Source organism: Choloepus didactylus, chromosome 1 (assembly GCF_015220235.1).
Source record: "Choloepus didactylus isolate mChoDid1 chromosome 1, mChoDid1.pri, whole genome shotgun sequence".
NCBI classification, from domain to species: domain Eukaryota; kingdom Metazoa; phylum Chordata; class Mammalia; order Pilosa; family Megalonychidae; genus Choloepus; species Choloepus didactylus.
Window position 1 is genome coordinate 244,932,593 of NC_051307.1, and position 26,735 is coordinate 244,959,327.

Genomic DNA, 26,735 nt, shown 5'->3' on the forward strand with positions numbered 1-26,735 from the left:
TCATATGGGCTGGGGGCACAGGGTTAGGAAAATGAGCCTGTCCCTCTATCTCCCGTCACACTGTCTGGGAGAACTGAGGGTCAGAGGGACAAGCTTGGGTGCTTCTCTATCACCACTGGGGCTCAGGGGCTTGGAAGCCTCATCACTCCTGGAAGCCTCAGTTCTTCTACCTGCAAAATGGGCAAATACACACACATCCCCATCTCAAGGAGGCGAAACAACTCGGTGTCTGGCTCACTAAACATTATCTCCCGCTCCCTGTGCACAGAGAAGGTATTTGGGGACGTTTTTCTAAACTAATTAATTTAGCAAACAAGAGAACAGCCAAATAAGTGGAATGCTAGGACAACGGTCCCTTTAGCAGAAGAAGTTGGGGGAACTCTCAGCGATGCCCACTCCTGCCTTTTCTGCTCTCCCCTGGGTCTGCACAGGTGGACTCCCCAGTTTCTGTCCACTTGGCCACTCTGCACGAGCTCCGACAGAGAGGGTAGGTGGCCTTCCTCCCCTGCTGTCACTCAGGGCATGCAGGAAGAGAGCTGAAGGCGGTGGCTTGCTGTGACAGCCACAGCCCCAGCACAGGAGTCTCTCTGGGATGAACAGTGACGTGGCCGGCAGCATCCGGGCTTGACGACACACTGCCTGGTCTACTTTGCAGGGTCAGGAGCACGACCCTTGACCCCTGAGGAAGTCCTGCTCGGACATCCCTGGTTGGCAGTGGGAGAGTAAATCCAGTACGGAAAATGGTTGACCATCATCTCATAAAGCTGAAGATGTGCAGACCCCACAACCCAGTCGTTTCGTTCATGCCCAAGAGAAACCGATGCCCATGTGCACCTGGAGACCCCAGAGCGCCAAGCTGGAAACAACCCAAGTGCCCATGAACAGGAGAATGGGCGAACGAACTGCGGCGCAATCACACAACGCAATGCGTGAACCACAACCACACACAAAAACACAGCTGAATCGTACCAACAGAATGTTGGAGGGAATGACGCAAGTTGCAAGAGAACCATGCACGCTTCGAAGTTCAAAAGCAGGAAAAAGGTGAAATGAAATTGTTTGGGTGTAAAACTCTATAAAAGAAGGAAAGGAGTTATAATCTTGGAAGTTGGGATCACTGAGGCCCAGGGAGGGATGTGGTCAGGGGGGCTGGCCACACTTTCCGCTTCCACTGGCTGGTATTTCCATGAGTGTTTGCTTTAAATTTTCTTTAAGCTGTTCATATATATTCCACACACTCTTCCATATGCAAATATTTCACAGCAAAAACATTACTAGAAAAGGTAATAAGAGTTCATAGCAGCATTATCCAGCCAGAAGGGGGAAGCAACCCAAATATCCATCCACAGATGAGCACATAAACAAAATGTGGTTTATCCATACAATGGAATATTATTCAGCCATAAAAAGGAATGAGGTTCTGTGCATGCTACAACACAGATGAACATTGAAGACATCATGTTAAATGAAACAAGCCAGACACCAAAGGACAAATATTATATCATTCCACTTACATGAAACAGTTAGAATAAGCAAATTCATAGAGACAGGAAAAGATGACAGGTTACCAGGAATTGGGAAGGAAGTGGGGAATGAGGGGTTATTGAACGGATACAGAATTTCTGTTTGGGGTGAAGAAAAAGGTTTTGGTAATGGATGGCGGTGACAGCAGCACAATATTGTGCATGTAATAACGTCGCTGAATTGTTCATGTGAAAAGAGGCTAAACTGGGGAATTTTGTGTTGTATTTACACTACCATGATACATTTTTTTCACTCAATTTTATTGAGATATATTCACACACCATGCAGTCATACAAAGCATACAATCAATTGTTCACAGTACCATTACATAGTTGTGCATTCACCACCAAAATTAATTTTTGAACATTTTCATTACTGTACACACAAAAATAGTAAGTATAAAAATTAAAGTGAAAAAGAACAACTAAAATAAAGAAGAACACTGGGTGTCTTTATTTTATTTTTTTTTGCCCCCATTTTTCTACTCATCCATCCATACACTGGACAAAGGGGAGTGTGGTCCATATGGCTTTCCCAATCACATGATACATTTTCTTTTAAATTAGTAGGATTAGAAAATTCTAAGGTCAAAAGCTTCTTGCCCTCCTAGGACTGTATGTTGTGGAAACCGACCACAGCCAGATAGCCAAGGTCCAGAAGCCATCTCAAGTCCAACAGAGCAATGGTGAAGCAATGCTCCGATCTCATGTAGGAATTAAAACTGATTGGGCAGGTTGGCATGCTCTCTATGGAACCATTTCTGAGACGTCCTGGAAAGATTTTTTTTTTTTAAAGCACAACACTGAGCGGTCTGTACAAGAAGCTACCCCTTGCCTTGCATGCATGGTGTATTTCTGGAAGGACACCCAAGAAACCAATTAACAGTGATGACCTCTGGGGGAGAGCCTGACCCTGGGGTAAGGTAACTGACCTCCCTTGTTTACCCCTTTTGTCTGTTTCATTTCTCCTTTATCACATGCAGGTAGTGCCCATTCAAGAAACGCTTTGTTATAAAAGTCTCCAGACCTCCAGGAAGTCTAACCTCCTTTGATCCCAGGATAAGGGGTCTCCTAGACAAGCCAGCCTAGAGGTCATGACCCCTCTTGGACAGCCCTCACCTCCCTGACATTAAAGTCCTAAAGAATTCTGGCTTTGGAAACACCAGCAGAAAAATGTCTACACCTGGGGGGTGGGGGGTGAGTGGGGCCACCTCCCCCAGACCCTCTGTTTGGACAGGATGTTTGTGGGGTCCCTGAGCAAACAGCCCAAGAGAATACAACCCTGATGCTCCCCCACCCCCTAGCCTTTGTACTCTTCTAGGTTGGGGGGAGAATGGGGACAGACTTCTGCAGTCTCCAGAGAGCTCCTTGGTTCTTTTTACAATTACTATAAAGCTCTGCCCCTTTGCCTTCCAGCCACACTCAGCCCTGTGGGCCAAGACCGAGTCCCAGGGAATGGCCGAGAAACAGCAGGAGCTGCTGGGCTAGAGGCTCAGCCCGAGACCACCCAGTTCACCCTCACAGCCCCATCCCCAGCCCCCCAGCCCGGTTCCAACATCTCCCTTTCCCAGGTCCTACCGTGTCCACTGCATCTCCCTTTCTGATGGACTGTTCTTTCTAGCACCTCACTATGTGCAGGTGTTTTTTGTCCACTCTGCCCTCCCTAAGTTGCACCTCACAGGCCCTGCTCCCCACTGTAGACCCCAAGCCCAGTTCTGTGGCTTCCAAGCCTGGACCTGCAGCCTCAGACTAGTCCTGGGGTCCCCAAGCTGGCCCCACTGTCCCCAAGCCTGGCCCAGCCTGACCCAGCAGGCGCACCCCATAACTTCTGACCGCCCAGCTCTCTGGCCTGCCAGGGTCACCTTGGGCCCCAGCCCGCACCCATTTCACCTTCACTACAGCTCTAGAAGGAAGCTCATGTCACCACTCCCATTTTGCAGATGAGCTAATGACAGCCAAGAGAAAGACAACCATTTGTCCAAGATCAGCCCCTCCAAGGCAGGATTTCAGCCCCCACCACGTGGCTACAGAATGCCAGCTCCTATGCCCTGCTTCAGGGAAAGAAAGGAGAGGAAGGAGGAAGAGAGGGAGGGAACTTCCAGTTCCTCCTTCTGCGCCAATCACTTTAGGGGACACAGGACTCATGCTATTCTCCCTCAGGCCCCTTCCCAAGCCCCACTCCTAGGCCCTCAAAGAGACTCTGGTGCACAGCAGGCAGCCCTGCCACCCCGTCTGCCTGGCACAGGTGGGAGTCGGGGACCAGGCTCTGGGGGTCGCTCTGCCTCCCCTGCAAGCCTGGAACCAAGCCTGACCCTTCAGCTCTGGAAGCCGAGAAGTCCAGGCCCCTCCACACCTTCTGCCCACCTCCACATTGGGGAACGAGGATCCTTCCCTCACCAGAGTCCCATAGAGGCCAACAGAGCAGGAATCACTATGCCAACCGCCACCACCAGTTAGGAAAATTGAGGCCCAGATATGCAACATGACATGCCCAAGATCAGGCCTGGGGTCCATAAATGGCAGGCTTATTTTGCAAGAAGACCCTCCCCCCTGGGACAGGAGTCAGGGGCTGCCCAAAGTTGCAGATCTCCTGAGCCCACGAAGGGTGAAGGATGGGGGTCTGAGGACAAAAAGAATCATATCAGGTGGCACTTAAGACTCCAGGAGACGCCCCCCAACCCAACCCAACCAGGCCCAGAAAAGCTGCCCGAATGACCACATTATTTGAACACAGTGAACCAGACACCCAAGAAGGGAGGGATTAACTGGTCCTCTTTGGCAGCCCACACACCCACCAGCCAGACGCGGCACCTGGGATTTGAACAAGTTTTCCAAAGGCTTCCAGAAATGTTTGTCCCCTGTCCCTGGAGCGAGAGATGTACTAGCTCCTAACTTCAAAAAGGAAACCACCAAATTAAAAATGGAAAGATGTTTCCCTTAAAGACCAATAAATTGAAACAGGCTGTCAGCTTGCCAACTGCACCCCAGCTCAACTCAACTCCGAAAAGGATGTAAATTGAGTATTAAAAAAAATTGCAGTGCTGGGGGATGGGGGCCAGGGGGAAAGAAGTCCTGTTAGCTGAGTTCTTATCATCAATGATGATGGCAGACTTCAAAGAACTTCAAAGAAGTTGTCCCAATGTCTCTGCAAGTTGGGGCTACTTATTGTCATCCTGAGGCCCAAAGAGGTTGAACTAATAAATGACCAAACCAAGACTGGAACTCAGGTCTGCCTGGCTCCAAAGCCCAGGCTGCTATCTGTCTGGAACTGACTTTAAAATACTTCTTTGTGATCTGGACTGCAATGTGGGGTTCTGGGTTAACTAATTTAACCCATACCTGACCAACTAACATTTGAAGGATTTTGGCCAGGATTCGACCCTCCAGGGGGAGCTGCTAAATTCAATTTAAATTTTGCTCTCCTCTCTGTGATAACTGAAAAAATAGCCACAATTCTCAGCTGCTCCTCCCACTGAGCAGCAGTGTTTATTTCTTCACCCTCTGAATCTGGGCTGGCTTTGGGACTAAGTTGCTTTGACCATCAGGATGCGGCAAAAGTGAAACCCAGAGTGTGAATTCTGCTCTCTTTTTTCGGATCTGACAAGTTGCCCCGGGAACAAGTCCGGGTTAGCCCACTGGAGGTTGAGAGATTGCATGGGGCAGAGACGAGCTGTCCCAGATGAGGCTATCCCAGACAGGCCAGATCCCAAATGAGCCACCAGTTGATCCCAGACACATGAGCGAGCCAAGCCTGGCCCTGATCAGCACAGCTCAGTCCAAATTGCCAACTCACGGAACTCTGAACTGTATAAATGGTTGCAAATTACAATGAGAATTAAATTAAAATTAGAACTAGGGAGGGTTGCTGATTGACACACGGATGTTAGCAATCATTTTTTCTGGATGAAATGAGTAGTAATGAACACAAATTATTTGCTACCAATATTGTATAGCATTTCACTGTTTTATCAACAAAGGTCTAAGAATCCAGGAAGTTCGGGCCACATCTCTGAAGACGGGCTTCAAGTGGAGAACCCTCTTTCATCCTGTGCTTCTTCACTTCACAGAAGAAGCTGTCCCCAATAGGACCAGAAAGTTAGCTGATCCCATCATCAAAATTCTTTTGCAATTGATATAAAGCACTTGTCCAAGAGGGGCTGGGCTATCATGTACTGTTGAGCAGGTTGTGCACTGTACCACCGGCAGAGTAGCATTTCCATATGTTTACAGAATAGGGTGTAAAACTATTTCTGCACCAGCTTGCTAATAAATGGCAAGGTTCAGCCTGAGACCTGCTTTCCTCATACTAAACTACCTGGTAGTGGGGTTGTCCGCAAGAAGAATCAACAGAGACGACCTCACCTTCCTTCAGTCATCAAGAGCTGCCAACATTCATGAAAAAGAACCCCACAAATATGAATGGCCACACTGCCTTCAGCCACCTGTCAGCACGTTCTCTTTCTACTACTGCAGGCTGAGTTTCACAAGTCTATTGAAAATTAGGACATATATATTTTAGCACCATTTCATGCCAGATCATTACCCAGCTACTCTTTTTTAATACAAAAACTTGTCACTCTCAGAAATAATCATCTTTTAAAAAGGTATATACTTTAGATGCGTGGTGGAGGGTGGGAACCAGGACACTCGTTGGAGAGGGCTGTAATAGGTAAGGAAGAAAGGAGAGCCAGAACAGATCCTGTGGTACTGGAGAGAGTTGGAGACATCAGTATAAATGCATATTAAAGATTAAATATATCTAGAGAAGAACAGATTCAGAAACAAGTACAGGTATGTGAGTATACACAGGTTAGTACACACACACACATTACCTAGGTTGAGAAAACCTAAATATGATGACACCCTAGTAACAACAAGCACACCCAGTGCCCAGATCTTGGTTTCTAATACCATTCTCCAATTAGAGAAATCGGGGCTCCCTGGAAAAATGGCTGATTCAAGGGCTGGGGGTGAGGGAAGGGGCAGGATGAACCTGATGCATCACCCAGAACCAAAAAGTGAGGAAGGACTCAAAATAAAAAAAAGAATAGTGACATGTCAAAGGGACACAAGAGCCAAGCTGAAAGCACCCCCAATGAGCAAAGCTGAAACAATTTGAGCAAAAAAATAAATAATGGAGTACTGGACGATAATCCAAAGAAGAAAATAAATATCCATGAGTCCACAATGATATATTTAAATGATTGAATGAATAAATATCTAAATAAGTAGGGGAGGAGACATAGATCTTCCTTGCAGAGAAATTCCAAATAACATATGTAAGTACTCCTCTCCAGAGTGGAGTTTTATCCCCCTACTCCCACCTTGAGAGTGGCAGGTTAGTGACTCACTTGCGAAGAACAGATCAGGGAAAGGGGGGAAATGGTAATTTCCCAAAGGAGAAACCCAGTGGACACTACCTTAACCTAGTGATTCAAGTGAATATTACTGCGTATCCATCAGGTACCCCTGGTATGATGGGATGGGGCAGGTGCTTCATCTCTGTGGCTTCTTCCCCCAAACCCACAACTCCAGGCTAATCATGAGAAAAACATCAGAGGAACCCAGATTGAGGAATTCAAAATACCCGCCGGTACTCCTAAAAACTGTCAGCCACTCAACAACAAGGAAAGACTGAGAAACGGTTACAAACCAGAGGAGACTAAAAAGACACGATGACTAAATGCAACGCAGTATGCTGGGCTGGATCCTGGAACAGAAAAAGGACCTTAATGGGAAAAAACAGGTGAAATCCAAAAGAAGACTGGCGTTTAGTTGATACTAATGTACCGGTGTTGGTTTCTTAGATTTGACAAATGTACCGTGGTAATGTAAGATGTTAATAAATGTGGGAACCTGCGTGAAGGGTACATGGGAACTCTCTAAACTATCTTCGTAATCTTTCTGTAAATATAATATTATCCCAAAATAAAAAAGTTTGTTAAAAAATATGTGTGTACATGGAGTTGCTGGATACAAGGTAAACATACAAAAGTTAAAAATATTTCTAAATACCAGCCACCAGTAAGTAGAAAATAAAATGTTAAAATCAATACATCAAAGACATCAAATAGCCAGGAACAGATCTAATTAAAGATATCCTAGACCTCTAACTACCAATTACAAAACATTTGTTGAAAGAAATTAAAGAAGATCTAAATAAATGGAAAGATAGACCACATTCACAGATTGGAAAACTTAATATCGTTAAGATATTTATACCGTTAATCCAATTCCCTCAAAATTGATCTGCGGATCAACACAATAACCAACCAAAATTCTAGCGGGATTTTTTTTAAAACAGAAATTGACCAGGTGATTCTGAATTTACACAGAGGACCTAGAATAGCCAAAACAATCCTGAAAAAGAAGAACAAAGCTGGAAAAGTTCTACTACCAACTATCAAAAAAGTTACCAAAATCAAGTCAATGTTGTACAGGTGCAAAAAAAAAAAAAAAAAAAAAGACAATGGAAAAGAAAAGAGAAACCAGAAATAGACCCACGTGTATACAGTCATTTGATTCCTGACAAAGGTAACAATGTACAATGTGTTGAGGGAAAATGGCCTTTTCAATACACCGCACTGTATCAACTGAATAGCCCTTTGTGAAAAAAAATGAATTTTGGCTCCTACTTACCCCACACAAATTCCAGAAACAAATTCCAGATGGACTAAGGATCTAAAAATGAATGGTAAAACAGTAAAACATCTAGATTATAACATAGGGAAATATCTTCATGAACTTGGAGAGAATGAAATTTCTTAAACAGGACACAATACAGGCTAATGTAAAAGTAAAGATTAATAAATTGAACATCATTAAAATTAAGAACTTGGGTTCAACAGAAGACAGTATTTGCAATGTGTTTATCGGAAAACATCATTAAAAGAGTGGAAAGGCAAATCACAGAATAAGATACTGGTAGTCCGACAAAGGACTCATACCTAGAATTCATAAAGAACTCCTACAAAACAAAGACAGTCCTATTTAAAAATGAGCAGATGACCAAAAAATGGCCATAATATCAAAATTGCTCATCCTGACTCAGCAGGCATGCAAATTAAAACCGTAACAAGACACTGCTACACTTCTACCCAACTGGCTCAAATGAAAATGAACAGCAACACTCAAAGTTGGCAATTGGAGACTCTCATTCACGGCTGGTGGGGATGCAAATGAATAATATGTTTTGGCAAACTGTTTGGCTATATCAGCTAAAGCTAAACATATCCTTTGATGCAGGATTTCCACCCCTAGGTATACATCCAACAGAAATGTATGTCTAAGTCTTCCAGAAGACACATCCAAGGATGTTCACGGCACCTGCACTCACCATGGCCAAAACATGAAAACAAGCCAAATGTCCACCAATACTGGAAGAAATAAAGTTAATTATGATTGATTCATGCAACAGCAAAACAAAGAGCAATTAAAAAATAAAAGACGAACTACTGTTCTGTGTGATAACACAAATGCATCTCCAACACGTGATCTTGAGCTAAAAAAAAACCAAACACAAACAAATTCATATTGTATGGCTCCCCTTCTACATAAATAAATTCAAGAATAGGCCAAATCAACTGATGGTGATAAATGTCAAAACAGTGGTTTAGGTTTTGGGGAGCAAGGCATGGAACTGACCGATAAAGGGCATCAGGAAACATTCTGGAGTGTTTGAAATGTTTTGTATCTTGATCTGCATGGTGTTACCTGGTTGGATACATTCGGAAAGATTCATTGAGCTATTCTCTCAAGACCAGTTGCTTTACTGTATATACATTTGTATATATTGTATACTGTATATATAAATGCATATACAGTGTATGGTAATGCTGCCATTATGCAAAATACCAGAAATGGAGTGGCTTTTATAAAGGGGGTTTATTTGGCTACAAATTTACAGTTCTCTTGAAGACATAATGCTGAGCGAAATAAGCCAGGCACAAAAAGAGAAATATTATATGCTACCACTAATGTGAACTTTGAAAAATGTAAAACAAATGGTTTATAATGTAGAATGTAGGGGAACTAGCAATAGAGAGCAATTAAGGAAGGGGGAACAGTGGTCCAGGAAGAACAGATAGGCTGTTTGGCGTTCTGGGGATGCCCAGAAATGACTATGGTCTGTTGGATTCTGATGGATGTGGTAGGAACAAGTTCACAGAAATGTTGCTATATTACGTAACTTTCTTGGGGTAAAGTAGGAACATGTTGGAAGTTAAGCAGTTATCTTAGGTTAGTTGTCTTTTTCTTACTCCCTTGTTATGGTCTCTTTTATTGTATGTTGTATGTTTGTTTTCTTTTTAACTTTTTTTTTCATACAGTTGATTTAAAAAAGAGGGGAAAGTTAAAAAAAAAAAAAAAAAAAAGAAAGAAAAACAAGGAAAAAAAAAAAAGATGTAGTGCCCCCTTGAGGAGCCTGTGGAGAGTGCAGGGGTATTCGCCTACCCCACCTCCATGGTTGCTAACATGACCACAGACATAGGGGACTGGTGGTTTGATGGGTTGAGCCCTCTACCATAAGTTTTACCCTTGGGAAGACGGTTGCTGCAAAGGAGAGGCTAGGCCTCCCTATGTTTGTGCCTGAGAGTCTCCTCCCGAGTGCCTCTTTGTTGCTCAGATGTGGCCCTCTCTCTCTGGCTAAGCCAACTTGAAAGGTGAAATCACTGCCCTCCCCCCTACGTGGGATCGGACACCCAGGGGAGTGAGTCTCCCTGGCAACGTGGAATGTGACTCCCGGGGAGGAATGTAGACCCGGCATCGTGGGACGGAGAACATCTTCTTGACCAAAAGGGGGATGTGAAAGGAAATGAAATAAGCTTCAGTGGCAGAGAGATTCCAAAACGAGCCGAGAGATCACTCTGGTGGGCACTCTTACGCACACTTTAGACAACCTTTTTTAGGTTCTAAAGAATTGGGGTAGCTGGTGGTGGATACCTGAAACTATTAAACTACAACCCAGAACCCATGAATCTCGAAGACAGTTGTATAAAAATGTAGCTTATGAGGGGTGACAGTGGGATTGGGAATGCCATAAGGACCAAACTCCACTTTGTCTAGTTTATGGATCGATGTGTAGAAAAGTAGGGGAAGCAAACAAACAGACAAAGGTACCTAGTGTTCTTTTTTACTTCAATTGCTCTTTTTCACTATAATTATTATTCTTGTTATTTTTGTGTGTGTGCTAATGAAGGTGTCAGGGATTGATTTAGGTGATGAATGTACAACTATGTAATGGTACTGTAAACAATCGAAAGTACAATTTGTTTTGTATGACTGCGTGGTATGTGAATATATCTCAATAAAATGATGATAAAAAAAAATCGTTATTAAAAAAAGAAAAAAAAAAAAAAAAAAAAAGAGGGGAAAGTTAAAAAAAAAAAAAAAAAAAGAAAGAAAAACAAGGAAAAAAAAAAAAGATGTAGTGCCCCCTTGAGGAGCCTGTGGAGAATGCAGGGGTATTCGCCTACCCCACCTCCATGGTTGCTAACATGACCACAGACATAGGGGACTGGTGGTTTGATGGGTTGAGCCCTCTACCATAAGTTTTACCCTTGGGAAGACGGTTGCTGCAAAGGAGAGGCTAGGCCTCCCTATGTTTGTGCCTGAGAGTCTCCTCCCGAGTGCCTCTTTGTTGCTCAGATGTGGCCCTCTCTCTCTGGCTAAGCCAACTTGAAAGGTGAAATCACTGCCCTCCCCCCTACGTGGGATCGGACACCCAGGGGAGTGAGTCTCCCTGGCAACGTGGAATGTGACTCCCGGGGAGGAATGTAGACCCGGCATCGTGGGACGGAGAACATCTTCTTGACCAAAAGGGGGATGTGAAAGGAAATGAAATAAGCTTCAGTGGCAGAGAGATTCCAAAACGAGCCGAGAGGTCACTCTGGAGGGCACTCTTACGCACACTTTAGACAACCCTTTTTAGGTTCTAAAGAATTGGGGTAGCTGGTGGTGGATACCTGAAACTATCAAACTACAACCCAGAACCCATGAATCTCGAAGACAGTTGTATAAAAATGTAGCTTATGAGGGGTGACAATGGGATTGGGAAAGCCATAAGGACCACACTCCACTTTGTCTAGTTTATGGATGGATGAGTAGAAAAATAGGGGAAGGAAACAAACAGACAAAGGTACCCAGTGTTCTTTTTTACTTCAATTGCTCTTTTTCACTATAATTATTATTCTTGTTATTTTTGTGTGTGTGCTAATGAAGGTGTCAGGGATTGATTTAGGTGATGAATGTACAACTATGTAATGGTACTGTAAACAATCGAAAGTACAATTTGTTTTGTATGACTGCGTGGTATGTGAATATATCTCAATAAAATGATGATTAAAAAAAAATTTACAGTTCAAAGGCCATAAAGTGTACATACTAAGGCATCAATAAGAGGATACCTTCACTGAAGAATGGTGTCTGGAACAGCTGGGAAGGCACATGGCTAGTGTCTGCTGGTCCTTTGCTCCTGGGTTGTGTTTCAAAATGGCTTTCTCCAAAATATCTCTGGGCTTTGGTCTTAGCTCCTCTCTCTCAGATCCTGTTTGTCCTTGTTTCATTCTCCCATGGCGATTCTCTCTAAGCGCCTGGGGGTCCTCTCAGCTTCTCCCGGGGGCGGAATCTGGGCTTTATCTCTTAGCTTAGCATCTCCAAATGTCCTTCCATCTGCATCTCCAAGCATCTCTCACATCTCTAAGTATCTCTGTCTGCTCTGGCTCTGAAACTTTCTTAAGTACTCCAGTGAACTAATCAAGACCCACCCTGAGTGGGCGGGGTCACACCTTCATCGAAATAATTCAATCAGAGTTTCCACCCTAATCAACAGACTAATCAGTCTGCCCCCACATGACTGCATTAAAGAATATGGCTTTTCTAGGGGACATAATATATCCAAACCAGCAAAACATTATACTTCAATGCAAAAGATACATTGATCTAGGCTAAAAGACACTCAAGAGCATGTAGTCTATACTTCAACACAAACTTTTATAAAGAGGGAAACCTGGGAGATATGACAACCAAATATAAACCAAATCACATCTAATCTTTCTTGATTAAATATTACTTTTACAAGACCAACTATAAAATTCACTTTGGGGATGAGTGGAGAACTATGAATAGGGCTGAGTATTAGGTATTAGAGAATTGTTAATTGTGTTAGGTACAGAATAATGTTATGTGGTAACATAGGAAAATGTCTGTTTTTTTTAGAGTTGTAAGATTGGAATGGTTTCCGTACACACAAGTGCACACAAACACATTACATTTCACAAAAGAGAGAGAAAGAAGAGGGAGCACTAGAAAATAATGGGGGTAAGAATTCATCACTGAGCCCACTGCCCCTCGGCCAGCTCCACCAACTGTTCTGTCCCAACGTGGAAGGTGCTGAGAGGCCCCCAGATCTTGGCTTCAGGCTGGGTTGCTGGATACTGGGAAGTTTTGGGTGCCAGTGGCCTGCACTTCGATGACCCATGGACAAGCCCACCCTCCATGGCCTTCCAGGGAGCTGGTGGTATGTGCACCTGTCATCAGCAGTTTAAGGGGTTATTTCTGTCCAGACTTTTGCAATGAATTAGAAGTCAAGTCTAAGCAAAAAGAGAACTGTAGAGCTTGTCCATTAGCACACTGTCCTAATTCAGAAGTACAAAAATGTGTGACAAGCTTAGTTCTGTTTGGAAGGAGTGTGCAAACCTGGCACCATTTTTAGAAAATAGTACCCTCCTTCTAAGAGTCACCAGAAATTTGGAATCTGGAAGAAAACCGTGAAAGGCCAAATGGAACCAACTTCATCACTGAGAGGAAATAACTTGCAAAGAACAAGAATGGAACAAAGAGAGATCCAAATTGTATTAGTTGCCCAGCCGCTAAAACAAGTACCATGCAACGGGTTGGGTTAACAACAGGAATTTAATGGCTAACAGTTTCACAGGCTAGACGGCTTGCTTACTTCAGGGTTGGAATCTTTTGGCTGGTGGGCAGTCTTTGGGGTCCCTTGGCTTTTCTACGACATGGCAACGCACACGGTGGCATCTTCTTTCTCTTCCAGGTTCCGCTGACTTCCAGCTTCTGGCTGCTCCCCATGGCTTCTCTTTCTGTGACCAATTTCCTTTGCTTATAAGGTCTTCAGAAATACTGGATTAAGGCCACCCTCATTCAATTTGGGCTCACCTTAACGAATAACATGTTTGAAGGTCCTATTTACAAATGGGGAACCTGATCATGCCTTTTGTGGGGGATACAGTTCAATCCCAAACTCTTGGGACAAAAGAACTGGATGGTTCAAATCAAATGACCCAGTCATTAGAAGATCATTCCAGAGTCAGACCATCACAAGCATCTTTTCTAAAAAGAGCATGTGGCTAAGAGCAGACTGCGCATGAGATCCCTCAACAACTGGTGAACTTTCATTCAACAGAAGAGCTGTCCATCCCTCCTCCAGGCTCTCCCCCGGGGTTACTAGATATACTCCCTCACCTGTTCTTCCAAGCTGGGGTCCACTCTGACCCCCAGATCTATTCTTTTCCCTCCTCATCTTGGAGAAAGCCTCTATGGGCCCTCCCAGCCCCTGTGCTGGATTTTCCAGCCACTGTCACAGCCTTCAAGGGTAATTCAAACCTCAAACAAAACAATCACTTGGCCTTCAAAACATCACCAAGACACTAAGACTTTTTCTGTTTCTCCTCAAAAAGAATTTTGAATTTTCCCTCCATCATTATTTTAAAAAACTGCTGCTACCTAACTTACTATCGTTTTACTGAAACTGAAGTCTGATGGGATTTCAGTTGTTGGGACAGTGTTTTGAAAGTACTGTTTATAGATGAATCTAATAAATGACTCAATTCTATTTTATTGTTCTTTCTAGATAATTCAATTTAATTACTCGTCTATTATACATGTACACAGTTTAATAAGACACGATGTTTAAACAAGGCAATTTTGGTTTGCCTGGGCCAGAAATGTAAACATAACTTTATCTTGACCTCAATAAATAGTGATTGATCTTTTAAAAACACACACACACACAAATCATAAAAGAAAGAAAGAAAAAAAAACTGAACATGTTTTTTCTCTTAGAGGCAAACAGGAAGTGGGGACCAGAGCTGTCCAGCGTGACTTCCTGCCAAGTCCCAGGTGACCGAGCTGGCCGGAGAGGTGTTTACTCTGAAATCCTGCCTGGCCAAGAGGCAGCCGGGCGTCCTGGGAGCAGTGGCCAGATGAGGCTCCTCTGGGGCAGGAGAGGGCAGAGGGCAGCCCTGGCTAAGAGTCTCAGTGCTGTGGCTCAGTGACCCTGTTCTCTCCGCTCTCTTCTCTGGCCCCTGGTAGTTCCAAAGCCGGAAACCCTGGGTGGGAGGGTGGTGGAGGGAGCAGGTTGGGCCCTTCCAGATCCAAACTCCAGGCAGTTCTCCCGCAGCTTTCCATTTCTTCTTCCTTCACCCACATGCGGCCCCTCTAGGCTTGTTCTCGCTAGCCCTTGACCAGGCACTGGCCAATGGGACCTCGTCACTACCCTCACCTCTCCCCCACCAGATGTGTCCATCATTCCCCCCACTAAATGCGTCCATCCTCCTCCACCACGAAAATGCATCCATCCTTTCCACCCCCACCAAAATGGGTCCATCTTTTCCCCCCACCAAAATGCATCCATCCTTTTCCCCCCTCCCACCAAAATGCATCCCATCCTTTGTCCCGCTCCTTCTCCAGCCTGCAGAGTAACTGGTACCTCTGACTACTCAAAAAGAAACCATCAGAACTGATAAATGCACCTAGAAGATGCCAGGTCAGTGTACTCCCTGCCCACCCCACCCCCAAGGGGGACAACACTGCCAAGCCAGGGGCGGCAGAAGCAGGGAGCCCAGAAGCCAGAGCCCCAAATCCAAACCCTGCTCTGCCTCTCGCTGCCTGGGCAACTCCAGGCTAGACCTTTAGCCTTTCTGCAACTTCATCCAGGCTTCAGGGGCCATGCAGTGACTGACGAGGAAGCAACAGACGCTTCTCTGGCACTTACCCACCACCATCCAATCACCCAGCTTCCGAGTCAAGGCCCATCTCGTGGGGGAGAAACAAAAGCATGGACATTCTCTGATCAGATTTCTACCTCCAGCCCAGACCGCTGCCCCGAGTCCCAGATTCAAAAGCCCCACTGCCCGGGTGGCGTCTCCACCTGCATGTCGCGACTTGTTTTAATACTTCTGGAAAGAAGCGTCAAGTGCTCCTTGCCCCCTGACCTGAGGTCACTCATCTCAGGAAGCCTGGGGAGGGGGCAGCCTGGAGCGACCCTGCTCCCTCAACCACCTGCACCTGCAAGCTCAACACGTCCCCACGTCTGCTCTCTGTTCTCTTCTATCCCAGGTCCACCTTCCGGCACCTTCTGGCACCTTCCAGCACCTTCCAGAACCTTCCGGCCCTGCTCTTGGCTGAGGGACGCTGACCTGGAAGGACCTCATCGCCAGGGTCCCCTGCAGGCAAGGACAGCAGCCTCTACTAAGGCCGTGACCCCTCCTATAGCCTCAGCTCTTACAGAGCTCCCATGGCCACCTCCACCCCTGGCCCTCCAGATGGGGTAATGGTCCCCACTGCTGCCCACACAGTTGTTGCACCATACCCCCCCTCACCTCCCCCCTTCCTGGGGATGCTGGCCTCACAGCCCAGCTCCACGGAAGAAAAGGCCCATGGCTCCAGTATCTGCTGACTCAGTTGGCAGGTGCTGACACAAGAGCACTGGGGCAGGGAGGGGACAGCTGGTGAGGAGCATCCCCTGCACATCTGGGCGCGGCTGGAAGGGACGTTGCCAGAGGTTGGGGGTGCAGGAAGCGAGCAGCTGAACGCCTCCCACCCAACCTCACTGGGCCTGGCCCCTTGGGCTCTTTCGCCAGAGGGGACAGCTTGCAGCCACCAGAAAAGACATACATCTGTTCCCTTAAAGGAAAACACAAATCCTCTGGCAGGGGAGAGAAGGGAACTCGTGGTATCGGGCAGCTGCTCGGTGCTGGCTTACACTCTCCCACCCGCTCCTCTCAGAACCCTGGGGGCAGAGATTACTCTCCCCTTCTTACAGAGGCAGCAGCTGAGGTTCAGAACGGGTGGGTCACTTGCCTGAGGTCACACAGCTGAGGGGGGATGGAGCGTGGCACAGGCAGGATTCACAGCCGGGACTCCCTGAGGGCCTTGCTGGGCTCATCCCCAGCACGACTTGGTCCCAAGCCCACTTTCCCAGCATGGAAACCCCACAGAGGACACGAGGATGGGAGGTCCCATGTGAAGCCCACCTCAGCCAGGCACAAGCCTCCCCACCGAAGCCCTGAGTGACACAGCACAGAGACCTGGGAACCACATAGAGCTGGCCCAGCTTGGAGGTGGGGAGCTGGCAAGCAGACGACGCTGACACCACCCCCCAGGAAAGCCTGCAGCACAGACCTCTGACCTCCAATCCCCTGTGGCACCCAGGACTCCAAAGGGCTCCAGAGCAGGAGACTGAGTTTTCCCACGCTTCGGAAGAGCTGTATTTGCTGCCTCGGCCTGGGCAAGACAGTGGGAAGCAGCCCAGAGCTCAGAGACCAACGCCCAACCATCAGAGCCCACCCATCAGAGCCAGGACACAAGCCATGAGCGGAACCCTACGATGGACAGACCCCAGCACCAGATACCTGACACAGGCCTTCTTCCAACTGAGACCACAGCTCTGGGAGGGAACCACCAGCAAGCCCAACCTACAGATGGGAAAACTGAGGCCCAGGGCAGTTAAGCAGGTTTGCCTAAGGTCACACGGCCAGTGAGGGGCACAGCCAGCCTCAAACTTGGGGATCTTTGGACCAGGCCTACCTAAAGAGCCAAGGTAGAGAGCCAGAGATGTCTTAAGCATCGACAGACCTGGGTTCAGGGCTGACTCACGACTCCCTTACTGCTGGGCCACAGGCCAACCATGTCACTCTCCCCCCTTTTGAGAAGGGACTCACAATCCCTTTGTTGCAAGGTTGATGCCTGTGAAGCACGTGGCAGGGGCTGCGGCTGGGGCTCGGTGCTTAGAGATGGTGGCAGAATGACTCCCCTGATTTCACCTCCGATTTCTTTATCCACTCTCTTTGCAAGGAGACTTTGCAGCTCTTTTCATCAAGCGGTGGGTCTCTTTCCCTACCCCTCAAATCAGGACAGGTTGCCTGATTCTCTCTGGGCCACAGAATGTGGCAGAAGTGATAGCTTCACTAGTTCCTAGTCAAAACTTAAGAATCCCTGGGCACATCCCATCTGCCTCAGAGGGGTCTGTTTCAGCCACAAGAACAAGCCGTGGGTGCACAGGATGAACTGCTGGAGGATGAGAGAGCACATGGAGCAGATATGAACCGTTCCAGCTGAGCCCATTCCACATCAGCCAGTTGCCCGCTGAGCTGCCAGGTGACATCAGCTGCACCTGGCCCAGGTTGGCAGCACTGCCCAGCTGGGCCGTGGACTTAGAGCAATAACAAAGGCTCACTGTTGTGCACTGCAGAGGTTTTGTAGTTGTTTGCTACTCCGCATTATTTTGGTAGTAGATAATCATACAGTAACCGAGGTGTGTTCCCAGAGGAAAGGACTGCTGAGAACAGCAAAAAGATGACACCCCAACACCACAATGCCATAGTGGAAACGGGGCCAGTGAAGCTTGCTGGGGAGCCCCTGGGCAAGGTGGATGAAAAACAAAGCACATATGCAAGTTAAACCACTGCAATTAACAAAGGATTATAAATACTGAATCTTTATATTAAATTTTCATTTCCTTAGCTCCTAGGTTATTAGAATAGTTAGAAGGAAAAAATTGAAATGGTGGAACTGGAACCCATAGCAGCCTTTGAATTTTGTTTTACACCTACTTGTTAAATTTGAAAGCTATAGCTTTTTGTATATAGGTTAGATTTCACAATAAGGAAATGACTGAAACTATGGTACTATAATGCATAATAACTTTGGAAATTTCCTATATATCTACTACTTAAATCATGCTTTGGAAAATAGTACCTTTTTGCATATATGTTATGTTTCATAATAAGGAAATAACTGAAACTGTGGAATTGTAAACTTCAATATTCTTTTAAATTTGCTCTCTAATTACTTGCTAAATTGCACTTGGAAAGTTATCACTTTTAAGCATATATGTTATATTCTACAATTAAAAAAATGAAAAAAAATAAAATAAAATAAAAATAAAGATAAATTAAAAAAAAAAAAAAACATTGCAAGATGCCATTTTCTCCTCTTGGATAAGCAGAGTTCAGAACATTTTGTAGCATCCTGATTAAACTTCTCCTGCGCACTTATCACCATTTATCCTACCATATATTTTAATTGTTCATTTAATTTATTGTCTCCTCCATGAGGGAAGGGAACTGTAGCTGCTTCATTCTGCCATATCCCTGTCACCTGGAACAGAGAGGCAAGCACTCGATAAATACTTGTTAAATGAATAAAGTGGAGAAATAGGCGTTCTCGTGCATTGCCAGTGTAAGCAAAAACTGGTCCATCCCCTTGGGAGGACAAATTGACTACATCTACCAGGATTATAAACACACATCCTATGTCTCCAAAAGCTGAGTCCAGGCAGAACTCGTTTTACTGTGCTTCGCTTTATCACACTTTGCAGGTGTTTTGGGTTTTTTCTTTTTACAAATTGAACATCAGTGGCAAGGCTATCAGCGCCATTTTTCCAACAGCGTGTGCTCGCTTTGGGATTCTGTGTCACATTTTAATGAAGGCATGTACATTGTTTCTTTAAACATGATGCTATTGCACATTTAATAGACTACATAGAGGGTAAACCTAACTTTTATGTGTACTGGAAAACCAAAATATTCGTGCAACTTGCTTTCTTGTGCTATTCGCTTTACGGTGGTGGCCTGGAACCAAACCTGCAATATCTGCAAGGTACACCTGTACCCATGAGCCAGTACCTCCGTCCAACAGCAATGCATGTATATGATCACTAAAAGAAAAGATGCACAGCAACACTTTTCAAGATGGCCCCACACTGGTGACAACCCCCCACTCTTAGAAGGAGAAGGAGCAAACTGGTCAACCATACACGGAGCACCCCGTGGCAATGAAACCACCGATACACCCAACTTTGACATGGTCAATCTCAAAAACACTCGGCTGAACCAACACAGCCAGAACAAAAGAGTACATGGGATACAGTCCCATTTATAATAGTTTCAGAGAAAACTCATCTTGGCTGTTGGAAGTCAGGCCAGTGGCTCACTGGGAAGGGAGAGCAGTGATTGAAAGGGGGCACAAAAGGAACTTTCTGGAGGGGCTGCTCAGTTCCGTTGCTAGATCTCGGATGCTGGTGATACAAATGAGTTCATTTGTGCATATTCCTTGAGTTGTACGCTTCTGATAGGTGCGCTTTCTGTCAGACATACTCCAATAATAAGTTTATAAAGAGAAAAATAAAGCAATGCACCATGGACATTCACCCAGTGATTCCACTCTGGGGCATGGCCTAAAGATGCATGTTCAAAGCTATTTGCTGCAGCAATCCCTTTTTAGTGGAAAAGACTACAACATCCATCAACAAGGGACTTATAAATTAAAAATGGGACATGCAAACATTGGAGAGCTGTGCAGCCATCAAACAGAATAAGGAGATTCTTCATGTATCAAGAGGGGAAAGACTGCAAGGGATGCTGTTGGTTGAAAAAAGCACAAGCTAGAACAGTGTACATGGTATGCTAGTATCAGTGGAGGGGAAAATACATATACCCGCTGACATCTTGCATTTTTATTGACCAGCTGTTCTCAAGTGTGGTCCTGGGCCCCAAATTATTTTCATAATTACACTAGGACATTAACTGGCTTTTTCATGCTCATTGTCCCATGAGCAAGAGTGTACAGTGGAGTTTTCAAGGGGCCACCTAACAACATGGTGATGTCATTATGCTGATGACTGAAGGAATGTATGCTGTGTTCTTGTGTTTTCTAGAATTTTCTAAAGTAAGCTCATGGAAAAATGCTCATCATCATTAGTCATCAGGGAAATACAAAATTAAAACCACAATGGACTAGCACTTCACGCTCAGCAGGATGGGTATCGTAAAAAGGGAGACAATAGCAAGTATTGGCCAGGACGGGAGAAACTTGGGATTCTCGCAAGCTGCTGGTGGGAATGTAAGATGGTGGAGCCTCTCTGGAAGACAGGCTGGCGGTTTCTCTAACATAGGGTCACCATATGAGCCAGTAATTCCACTCCCAAGAGAAAGGAAAACAGACATCCGCACAAAATTTGTACCCAAATGTTCATAGCAGCATGATTCATAATAGCCAAAAAGTGGGAACAACCCAAATGTCCATCAACTGACGAATGGACGAACCAAATGTACTATATCCACACAACAGACTACTATGAAGCTATAAGGAGGAATGAAGTTCCAGTACATGCTACTACATGGATGAACCTTGGAAACATCATGCTAAATGAAAGAAGCCAATTACAAAACACCACATATTATGAGATCCCAGTTACAGGAAATGCCCAGAATAAGCAAATCCATACAGAAAGCAGATGGGTGGTTGCCAGGGACTGGGGGGGAGGGGCAATGAGGAGTGAGGATTAATGGGGATAACAATGTTCTAAACGTAGATTTTGGTGATGTTTGCAAGACTCTGTGAACATAACAAAAAACCACCCCACGCACACTTTAAACGGGTGAGTTTTATGATATGCAAACCATAGGTCAAAAAAGTTGCTAAATCAAAATGGAGAAATCCACCACACGCCTAGCCCTGGCCCCGGGCCCTCAAAGTGGGGGAGCAGCTGTCGAAATGCACCTCTCTCCGAATGCCACTGTCTCCATGTTGGACACATGCTGGAAAGGCCCAGCTATAGCCACCAAAACGCACTTCTGCTTCCAGTCCCCGTGGGAGTCGCTGGGGGTCTCGCCCACTGCCCAGCTCTACTGTGACCTCCAGAAAGCACTCCCGCCAGGTCATCAGTTTCCCCATCCATATAATAGGACACGCTACCACCAGATGCTCTCTCTCAAGACTCTGTGCTTCCGACAGGTGCCCTGCAAGCAGGAGACCTGAACCCAGCTGCCAACCAGGGCTGGCAGGTGATAAAAGCGAGCCAAGAGAACTGGCATGGAAGGGGCTGCTGCACACTGTGTGGCAGCTTCTGCTCAGCATCCCTGCCAGCCGGCCTGCGGGACAGAAGCCGAGTGTGGTCGCATCTTCCAATTGTTCAAAACCAGAAAGCTGGATTTCATGTGAAGTCTTCTGATTCACAAATGTCTGTGACAAATTTGAACTCTCATTCCTCTATAATGCACTTTCCAGAAGCTAACATGCATGTTGATGACAGGTGGCAGGGCTGCTGGTGAGACCGGGCTGGTGGCAGAGGGGCTCAAATCAAACGGCGGTGGGGCCCATGCTGACCGAGGCCTCAACCTGCACCCAGCCCTACTTCAGACGCTGCGAAGAGTTCTGTTCTCACGGCAGCCCTGAGTGCTCAGGACTGTCAGCCAGGCCAATGCGCTGATGAGAAACTGAGGCACAGACAGTGGTGCCACTGGCCCCAAAGTGCAGAGAGGGGATGTGGCCCCGCACACACTAAAACCTGGGCTCTGACCCACACACTATCTGAGCCACTTTGCAGGGGGCTCAGCATGCTCTGTGCCTGGTGCATGGAGCAGGCAGCCTCACTCCAGAACAGGGGCGTGCAGGGGGCTGGTGGGAAACCTGGACCAGGGCTCCAGGGGGCTGGTGGGAAACTCTCACCAGGGGCACAGAGGGGGCTGGTGGGAAACCCAGACCAGGGCGTGCAGGGGGCTGATGGGAAACCCAGACAAGGGCGTGCAGGGGGCTGGTGGGAAACCTGGACCAGGGCTCCAGGGGGCTGGTGGGAAACCCTCACCATGGGCAAAGAGGGGGCTGGTGAGAAACCCAGATCAGGGCGTATAGAGGGCTGGTGGGAAACCCAGAGCAGGGCGTGCAGAGGGCTGGTGGGAAACCCAAGCCTCTTGTCTATACAGCCACAGCCGCTCCCAGCACAGCCCTAGACTGCCCTGGCACAGTCAGACACATCCTGTTTTGAGACCCCCCCCAAGGGGGCCTGGAGGGGACCATCTGTGGGGTAGGGTGGGGAGAGAAAGGTTCGGCTAAGCCCACCCATAAGCCCTCCTCGCAGGGCTCTGCTGCTACACAGGGGCCACAGCTCCACCCCCACCCCCCACAGAAGGCTGAGACCCCTTCCCCAGCTTGCTCCAGGGGCCCTCAGCTCCTGCAGGATGTGATTCTGTTACACAGGGCACAGGCTTCAGTGTCCTGAATCCCCAAGACCAGCACCATAGACTCCATGCAAGTTTAAAACACTCAAGGCTGATTGAGAATATCTTCTTGACCAAAAGGGGGATGAGAAATGAAATGAAATAAAGCTTCAGTGGCTGAGAGATTTCAAATGGGTCGAGAGGTCACTCTGGTGGACATTCTCATGCACTATATAGATAACATCTCTTAGGTTTTAATGTATTGGAATAGCTAGAAGTAAATACCTAAAACTATCAAACTGCAACCGAGTAGCCTTGACTCTTGAAGATGATTATATAACAATGTAGCTTACAAGAGGTGACAGTGTGATTGTGAAAGCCTTGTGGATCGCACTCCCTTTGTCCAGTGTATGAACAGATGAGTAGAAAAATGGGGACAAAACCTAAATGAAAAATAAGGTGGGATGGGGGGGGTTGATTTGGGTGTTCTTTTTTACTTTTATTTTTTATTCTTATTCTGATTCTTTCTGGTATAAGGAAAATGTTCAAAAATAGATTGAGGTGATGAATGCACAGCTAAATGATGGTGCTGTGAACAGTTGATTGTACACCATGGATGACTGTACGGTATGTGAATATATCTCAATAAAACTGAATTTAAAAAAAACACTGACGGGCCAAGACTGGAGAGGAGAGATGAAGGTCTCCCAGAGAACAGGATGAGCGTGGCAGTTCACTCTCTCCTGTTCCCCAGAGCCACAGCCTGGAAATTCTGGGGGGGGGGGGGGGGAGCTTGGAGACTCTGGGGCCTGCAGCGTAACAAGGATAGAGCCCTGCCCTGGGTTCTCTTCCCTGCTCCCAGAAGGAGCTCTGTGGCAAACAAATCAGAGCATGCCACCCCATGCTTTTCATCTTCAGTGGTTCTCCACCGCCTTGGGAACCAACACCAAAATATCCAACCCAAGAATGAACACAATCCCCCAGGCCTGGCCCCTGCCCCCACCCCGGTTCCTTCTTACCCTGTCCGCAGGGCCTCCTTTCATTACCTCACCAAATCCCCTCTGACCCCAGGGCCTTTGCAGGTGCTACTTCCTCCACCTGAAGGACTCTTCACACTGCTTCCACCCATAAGATGAACTTCCCTCGCGGCTCCTTTCATGCACCACCTCCTCCAGGAAGCCTCCCCTGATAGCCCTGTAGAACACTTTTGCCTCCCTCTGCAGGCCGCCCCACAGCCCCTCACTTCACATCCGGGTGACCACTGGATTCTTAACCCACCGTGAGCACCGTGAGGGAAAGGATTATGCTGTGTTTTGCTCAATATCAAATGTTCAGTGCGTGCCACTTTCCAGGCACACACTGGGCTCTCAAACATGACGTCAGAACGATGAAGACATGAATTACTGCAAGAGACACCTGGCCTTACCACTTTCTGAAAGTGCATCCACGGGTAATGGGTCACCCCTCTCTGAAACTCATTTTCCCCTCCTGGAAACCCGTGGTACCCTCCCTGCGGGGGCTGCTGCAAGAACTGAAAGGGTTAACAATTACAGAGTTGCTTAAGCAGGGCCAGAAATGCCCTACAGTGTTTGCAATTAATATAAACATTTGTCTGCATTTTAAAGAGCTTCCTCGTGTTAACCAGAATGTCAAAGTCCTCAGAGGCCCTGGGCCCCAAAGATTCTGGTTAAGTGAGGATATGAGGAAGGGACAGCTTTCCTGTCACACATTCCTGGGGGGCCCCCTCCAGGAGGGGGGCTGCTTCCTGCTGTTCCTGGAGCCCCCGACTTCCTGAGTGTCAACCTGCCCCGGGAAGGGCAGCCGGGGCTGGGGGGACGATCCATGGTCCCCTCCGTCGTGCCAGCCCAGTGGGAGATGCCACCCTCACAAAGCCCCCCGAGTGACTGCAGACGTCAGACCCCCTGCCCCCATCTCCAGGGCCGTGCACGTGGCTTCCATTAGGCCACATCTGGACACGCTCAGCACGGGGCCTGGGGCAATGGCTGGAAGCCCCCTTCTGCGGGGCCCCAGGGTGCCATGGTAACACGGCTGGGGGGTCGTCTCCAGCCCCATTGCCTGCCCCTCCCACAGGCCCCCCACCAGCTGAGCTGGCCAAAGCCACCATCCCACTGGGAGCCTTTCCAACCTCCACCAATCCCCCCAGAACCAGTGGCCAGAGGGCTCCCCCTCCAGGATGCTCCATCAGGAACCCTGGCCTACTCCCCAAGAGGACTGCAATCACCCATCCTAACCCCTACATGTCTTGCACCACAAGACCCCTAAAGGGGAGAGGTCACGCCTGCCTTACTCCCTGGCACAGCTCCCGGGCACAGAGCGGGTGCTCAGTAAATATTTGATGAAGAAATAAGTAGGCGGGCTCACATCTTAATTAATTACTCAGCAAATACTAAGCTTGGTTGAGTGCTTGACATGAACTGGCTCGCTGAATCTACAGAGGAATTCTGGCCAGCAGGGACTCTCCTTCACTTTTTTTTCATTTACAGGTAGATGAAGAAACTGAGGCAACGAACCATTAAACCACATGCCTAAACTGCACAGGTGCTGAAGCCAGGGCCCGTGAGGAGGTGGGTAGGTGGACAGACAGTAGGCGGACGGGCAGGAGGACGGAAGGATGGATGGGGGACAGTGGATGGCCGGCTGCTCTTTGTTCGTGTGGCCGGGGTCTAACTCTCTGAGTTCCATTTAAATGCCCCCTCTTCTCCGTGCCTTCCAATCCCTCCCCACCCAAAGGCTGCTGCTCCCCATCCACGCCCTGCTGAATTCTCCTCTCTGTAAGAACAAAGCCATTGTCCGGGATTCCAAAGGCCCAGAAGTGCAGGGAGGCCTCTGGCAGCAAGAAGTGGGAGTGGGTTAAGGGTGGGGGCCGCAGCTATTTTGGAAACCCTGGAGTCTGCAGCCCAAATGCATTGCAACATGATCCATGTTCCACGCTCCGTGCTCCCAGCCAGACCATAAACCCTCCCAGGGCCGCAGGGACACTCGATTACACCCCTCGCCCTGCTCCGTGCATGCTCAGGGCTGGCTCGGGGAGCGGGGTGCTGCCCTGGGTCCCAGCCTGCACCTCTAGCTGTGGGAGCTGGAGCCCCTAACCACACCTCTTTGGCCTTGACTTCCCCTGCTTAGTATGGGGGTGGCCAGCTCACCTCCCCATCTTTTTTGAGAGGACGGAGTCATGGAAATAGGTACTGCCAACCAGAAGGTGCTCTGCAGGCTGGGAGCAGAATTGTCTGAGCCCGTGCGGCTGTATGAGCCCTCAGATCTAACCCCCTTTGCCTGGCAGACCCTCCTCATGGGCACATGGGCCATTTCTGTCTCCCCAAGGGCCTGCCAGGGCCTGCAGACAGTCGATGTCTAATGAAGGTTTGTAAAGTGATGGGGACAGGATCAAACAAGACATACATGAGATAACCAGACAATTCCCCAGAGCATGCTCAGAGTATAGGCAAGTAGAAAACAGAACTGGGGAGATGGGAGATTGGACAAGACCCAAAGCCCCACCAAGGGGCAAGGAGAGATTCAGGGAAGGCTTCCTGGAGGAGGTGCTGCCTGCGTTGGCTACAGGAGCAGTGAGAGCAACTGTGTGGGAGGGGAGAGAGTGTGGGGTGTTCACGGAATGGCAGGGAAACCAGCGCGAAGAGGGATGACAGAGAAAGGGGGGAAGTCAGAGAGCCTCATTCATTCATTCATTCATTCATCTACTCGTCCAACATTTATAGAGCACCAACTATGTGTCAAGCCCTCATGATGCTGACACTCTACTGGGGGAGATGGGAGATAAACAAGCGAACAAGCAACTACAGACGATCATGTCAGATATAGCTAAGAGATATGTCACTAAGAGAAAATAAAGCAGAGGAGAGAGGGGCAGGTTGCTCTTTCAGCTTGGATGGTCAGGGAAGGCGTCTCTGAGAAGGCAGCTTCAGGCAGAGAGAGCTGAATAACAGAGGGGGTGAGCCAT

The 26,735-nt window shown here is 47.4% G+C and overlaps 1 protein-coding gene across 1 annotated transcript in view; it reads right to left on the reverse strand.

Moving 5' to 3' along the window:
- The window catches only part of FBLN2 (fibulin 2), a 100,928-nt gene that overhangs the window by 41,197 nt on the left and 32,996 nt on the right, over positions 1-26,735 (reverse strand). The gene's annotated exons all lie outside the window — the stretch shown is intronic.